This window comes from Falco punctatus, assembly GCF_963210335.1.
Source record: "Falco punctatus genome assembly, contig: scaffold_22, whole genome shotgun sequence".
In the NCBI taxonomy this organism is placed as follows: Eukaryota; Metazoa; Chordata; class Aves; order Falconiformes; family Falconidae; genus Falco; species Falco punctatus.
Genome location: NW_027660223.1, coordinates 2,796,070 through 2,802,069, shown reverse-complemented (window position 1 = coordinate 2,802,069; position 6,000 = coordinate 2,796,070). Strand labels below are relative to the sequence as shown.

Genomic DNA, 6,000 nt, shown 5'->3' with positions numbered 1-6,000 from the left:
TACAGGAAGCAATTCCATTTTAATAGTCTCCAAAGTGTCACGGTTCGAAAGGAAGAACAATAGGGTAAGAGCACGAATATGCAGCCAATACCGACAGAAGCAGTGTTGGTAAGCTTCTCAATATTGCTTTTTGGTATTTCACAGGGAAAAACATTGAGCCTAATATTTCTCATCTGTAGAGTTCTTGGGGGCTTTGGGGAGAAGGAAACTGACACTCTTACTAGGTTGTCTGAGAATCACAGTTTACGGTTACTCAATGTCTTCTGGTCTCACAGGATGAGGCAGAGGTATAATTGATTTCTTCTCTGTAACTCTGCAAAGAGCTTTCCTCGTACCTATGGCAAAAGAAAATAATGCTATTATGAAAGACAGTCATTGCACAAAGCCACGTTAAGTGACTTCTCTATTATGTTAAGATCATTTTTCAAGAAGATTTCCTAGAATATCTTGAGTTGCAAGTGACCCATAAGGATTCATCAAGTCCAACTCCATGCTCCTTGCGGGACTACCTGAAACTAAACCATATGACTAAAAACATCATCCAGATGCTCCCTAAGCTCTTGACAGGTTTGGTGCCCTGACTGAACGCCCTTTCAGTGGATAAGATTTTCCTAATGTCCAACCTGAACTTCCCCTGACGCAGCTTCATTCCGTTTCCTGCAATCAAGTTTCCTAACTGATGTACTCTTCAGTAGGAAAAGCTATCTAAAGCAGAATACAGAATCCCATTCATCAATGACTATCTGAACTTGTACAGGCCCAGGAACCCTCAACACAAGAACCTTTCCATTCAACTTAAGGCACAACAACCACTTACCGTAAGCATCTTCATCTGGCTCTCCACTGCTAGCAGAGTAGCGCTCCGATACTGTCCGGTACACACGGCAGCCGAGCTGCTTATACATATTTACTGCAACCCGATTTGATACTCTCACAAAGAGATCGACGAAAAATCCACCCTTTCTTTGGAAACATAAAACCAAAGAAAAACCACAGTAAGGAACAGCAGGTGAATGTATTGCTAAATAACCCATAACTTGTAATCTGACCAAGAGCAGGTCTGATGATGTCATATGCTAATCAAACACCTTTCACACTGCAGTAACAGATGCACTCCTTTCCCAAGGGACAAATCTGGTATAAGTTCAGATTTTATTCTATTTTTGTCATATAACCATTCTTTTATACCAGCCTGTAGGTTCAAAGTTATGAACAGAAAGAACAGGGCAAGCTAAGCACTCGCACAGGTCTCATACACATAAGAAATCTTTAATTTAAAAAAAAAATCATCTAAAAATCCACATTTTCAATTGCATTGGCTTAGGGACTGCCTCCTTCAATGTGTGTGGCAGGGGGCAGTGGCGGAACGGGTCACAAAGTTCAGTCACCTAACACAAGGCAGCCCTTCTCCTCACAAGGCAGATTCCTCAATGTGCAATTTTCCCATTTTACCGATTACAATGGGGTTGCCCTACCACCATGAGTTCAGGACATTTCCCTGTGGGTTCATTTGATGCTCAATTAAATCTTCAGCAAGTACAAGCAGCCAAGCATGACAAAAAGTAAGCTAAGGTACTGTCTGCCATACAGAATTGGTTCCAAGGCTGCCTGCAGGAACTGCAAAAATCTCACGATCACTGAACAAGCACGCTGGAGACCCTACGGGAAAGTGTTGACCCTCCATGAAACTCTCTTGCTGTCAAGACAAGGACCTTTTTCTATACAGTATCTCTATTAGAATTCAGGCTACATGCGGCGAATGAAGAGACGGGCCGCAGCTTGATGCAAGCAAATGTCAATTTATTGTACAGAAGCACGAGTTTCTATACACTTTCAGAAGCTGCGCGTTTGAAACAGATTGGTTCTTGAAGCTAAGCCTTGCATACTAGGCAATCCCTGATTGGTGGTTAGCTGCCATCAATTAACAGCAAGGTGTTACCTTTCCTTGGTGCCATCCTTGGCGCCATCCGTCTCCCACCCCCCTGTGCTCTGTAAACATGCCTCATCATGTTAATCGTTGTCCAGACAAGCTCGAGCACATTCCCCTCAGCTAACTGATTGCCACGCATGGTCCTAGTTTCCAGCCCGCTCCTGCAGCTACACCCTACTCATTCTGGCAAGTTAGCTTTCATAGAAACCCTGAGATCTTACACCGCCACATGACAGTTTTAGTCTTGTTCTCTAATTACAGGGAATCCTCAGCGAATCAGAACACTACTTAAAGCAAAATTCTGGGTCTCTTTCATGCAAGTCAAATACCTAAGCCATGTCAGTTGAGAGGTTACTTTTAGAAGATTAAAGATAAGCATGGTACTCACACTTCTGAAATTTCTCCCAGTAGTTCCATCAATTTAGCAGCCAAACCCAGCTGTTGAAATTCCGGTGCGACAGAGAGAGCAGCAACATGTCCGTGCCACTCTTCCCCAGCCACAGAGCCTTCCGCTTTACCCAGTACTGCGAACGTACAGAGCATCAGAGCAGTAAGGAGCACCTTGGGAATAATGCACCACACGCAGCCACACGACTTTACAAAAAACCAAGCAGTCTACAAACAAACATTGCGATGATTGTGGTAAAGGCTTAAGCAGCGATTCTATGCTATTACTCAGTGATTCAGCAGCCACTAAGTTTCATTTTGACACAGTATTACAGTTTTTTCTTCAATAGTATAAATAAATAAATTGATCTCCACAAATTCATTGTTTGAGGTGTGACTTCCAAATGCAAGTTTTAAGCAATTCTCTTGAGTCTTTAACTGAGCGGAATTCACAACCGAAGGAATGGAGGGCTAGAAGCCCAAAAGTCACTCGCCATCCCAGCAATTACTGAAGGCTTTTTTTGACTATGGGGCAATAGAGCTTGGGACGCTTTGCCAATGTGGCAAGAGAAAGCAAAGGCCCTGGAAACACTGGACGTTTAGGGAAAAATAAAAAATAAAAGCAGGGATGGGTGTGTGTTCTTCATAGTTCCTCTCCTTTCTACACAGAGCCAAGCTCCTGTTAGCTCGTTAATGAATATGCAGACTTCCACAGGGCACTGCTAAATAAGCAACTGATGTGGTGGGTACAGAGAAACCTTCCGTACAGCAAACGCTTTAAGCTTTACTGTTAAACACTTCATTTCCTGGGTCCCTACAAAGACTCCCATTCTGTGCCCACCTTCTCAAACCCCCCAAAAGAAGGGGAATAAAAACAACTGGAAGGAACAAATACATATATATATATACACACACACGTAAAAACACGGCGAATCTCTGTAATTAAAAAAATTAGGAAAGGATGCAATCATCCAAGTAATGAGGAGTTAACTGATGCGCTGCATTGGACAGTCTTGTCAAACTCATGCTGGTGAAACTAAGCTCATACCAGTTGGTTTACTGAAACACTTGTCATTTTGATTCAAGTATATGTATGCTAAGACATTTGGCTATAGAGTGAGTGCAAGAAAATACATTTTTGCACACTACAGCAAGAGACCTGCAAAGGGCCACGGTATAATATGCTTCAAAAGAGTCTGTGGTACAAGAAATTCAGCCTCATGGGCTGCTGGCTCAAACACACTGGTGGAACACTGTATAACTGGCCATACGCACGGTTTACACGGAGTGTTGTATGCAATGCACATGTTTAACTAGGTATTTATGGTTTAAGACCTTTTTTAGCTCCTAAGGCAGGCAGCCAGCAAAGATGTTTTCAAGAGTTAACAAGGAACAGAAATTAAAGGAGTTGCTGGTTTTAAGAAGCTGAGTCATCATTGTTTTGAAAAATGGCACCATATGGATCACTGTTAATGCGCCTGTAGACAAAGCGAAAGACCTTGGGTTGCGGGCGGCTGTGCAGCTCTGTCTGAATCTTCTGAGGGTAGGTATCTTCTGTCAGTTGCTGCCGGGTGTCATCAACAAAAAGAAACAGGCTATAGTCTTCTGGATTCTCCACTCTAAACTTTTCAGCACAAAGCTGACATACATCTGCGGTAGTGATGTAGGGTCTTACTAGTAAGGTCTTTCCTGTACACGCACTGTTAACTTCCTGGAATGCAACACGAAGGTAGTTCTGTAGAATGAGAAAACAGACATCAGAAACAAAACCTCCAAACCTCATCCTCTGAAAACAGGAAGCTCAGCAACAAACAGCAATCCTCTCTATGTTCTAGTTGTGAAACGCACACCAGTGATTCCTGTACATTACAGCCACCTTGTGAATTGACGTTGGTGATAAGACTGTGGCAGGCATAACAAATTCATAAGTTGACATCCTCCTTTCCTTGGCTCACATTCTAACCCTGCAATTACAAACGAACAGATAGCAGTCTTAAAGCCCCATTGAAAACATCAGTGGTTTTAACGGGACTGGGTGTTTGGCCTTACTAGGAAACTAAATGCTGTGAAGCAAAATAAACATCAGAGGCTGTAGGACAAGGCCTCAAGAACAAGAGTCCAAGTACTGTTAGCTTGATGAATAAGACTTGTAGGGCACAAGCCCTGGGAACCAAGGAACAAGCTAACTGCAGACCCCTGAGCCGCTACAGCTGAGGAGGCAGCAAGACGGACAGAGAAACAAGTAGCCGGATAAGGGAACGGATGGCGCCGATATGTAACTTTGTTAATCAAGAAAGCCGCCTAGAAAGAAACTCCCTAACTTTGGAATAGAAATTGTTGCTATGATAAGGTAAACTTCCTATTGTTTAAACGGTGTGTCTTAAATGTCAACCAATTGGTGTGTAATATGTAGAAGGTAGAAACGTATATAATTGTAAGAAAATCACTAATAAACTGACATCTTGCTTGCATCAAGCTGTGTCCCGTCTCCTCATTCGCCACAAATTGGTGACCCTGACATGATCCAGTGAAGGATCCAACGTGGAGGGGCTCTTGAATCGCCTGAGCGACTTGCAGCGAATCCCACAGAACTCTGAATGAACCGCTGAAGTGGGAGCCGGCCGGCCTGAAATCCCTCCGGAGTTGAGAGGTGAGCTGTGGGAAATGCGTAATGGCGAATCAGGCTTCGTCCCCAGAAAGAGACGTTTATGAGCTTATGAAAAGTCTCCCTAACAAACATGAGAAAAGTATTTCTGGGCATGACCTTAAAGCAATGCTCAAGTGGGTGCAAGTAGATATGCCCGCAGTGACTGCATCTACAATTTTTGCACGGGAACTTCAGAACAACACAGGGGTGAAATTGTGGGATTCTGCGACAAAAGGCAATACTGAGTCCCACCGTCTGCTCTCTTCATGGAGAGTTATTTTTGAAACTATGAAAGCACAAGAAGAAAAGGCAGAGGAAGGAGAGGAAGAGGAGTCGCATGCTCTTTACCAGCCTCTAAGTCACAGTGCTCTAAACCCCTGGGTGTCAATGCAGTTGAGTATCCGTCAGAGGAAGATCCCTTTGACCCAGGACTGGCAGACCCTGAAAAAGGACCTGATTTATACTCTCCTGATCCACACGATCTGTGGGCAAAAATAAAGAAACAAGCTTTAAGGGAGGTGGATTTAGAAATGGCTAAGACTATAGTTGCTCCGGTCTTGTACACTCAGGGTCGGGCAGGGGGACCACCTCTTTCTTTTTCGGTTGTTAGGGAACTGCGCCGCAAGAGGCAGCATGCCCAAGAGATGATGCTGCAACTGCTGGTCAATACTATTGAAGAGAAGCTTCACACAATATGTTCATCATAAGGAAAAAGAAAAAAACCCAACCCTCTGCCAGCAACACACAAGGGTGTTGATCCAGAGGTTGCTGCACGATAAACCATTCACACTCTATGCTGCAGCATGCAAAAGGCAATCCATTTTCATGCAGGACATTTTCATCACATTAACCGATGGCAACTTAGTGTCTGAGCCTGATGTAACCAAATTTCATCTAACAGGCTTAGAGGGAGGCAGAAAGAAAATTTACTCTGCAACATTAAAGTAAAACCGTATGATCACGAGGCAAAAGCTGGATCTTTTTTCTCTGCTGAAATTCACACATGTGCACAACTGATAACATAGATTAATTCTAA

The 6,000-nt window shown here is 43.4% G+C and overlaps 1 long non-coding RNA gene across 2 annotated transcripts; it reads right to left on the bottom strand.

Moving 5' to 3' along the window:
• Positions 1–2,387, bottom strand: LOC308057531. Of its 2 annotated transcripts, XR_013925315.1 has the most exons (3): positions 2,319–2,387; positions 818–963; positions 1–335 (listed from the first exon to the last, which is right to left on the bottom strand). It is a non-coding gene; the product is annotated as an uncharacterized lncRNA (long non-coding RNA). The 2 variants fall into 2 exon arrangements; XR_013925316.1 differs by lacking the exon at positions 2,319–2,387 and having other exon boundaries at positions 818–1,151.
• Positions 2,388–6,000: the final 3,613 nt, after the last annotated feature.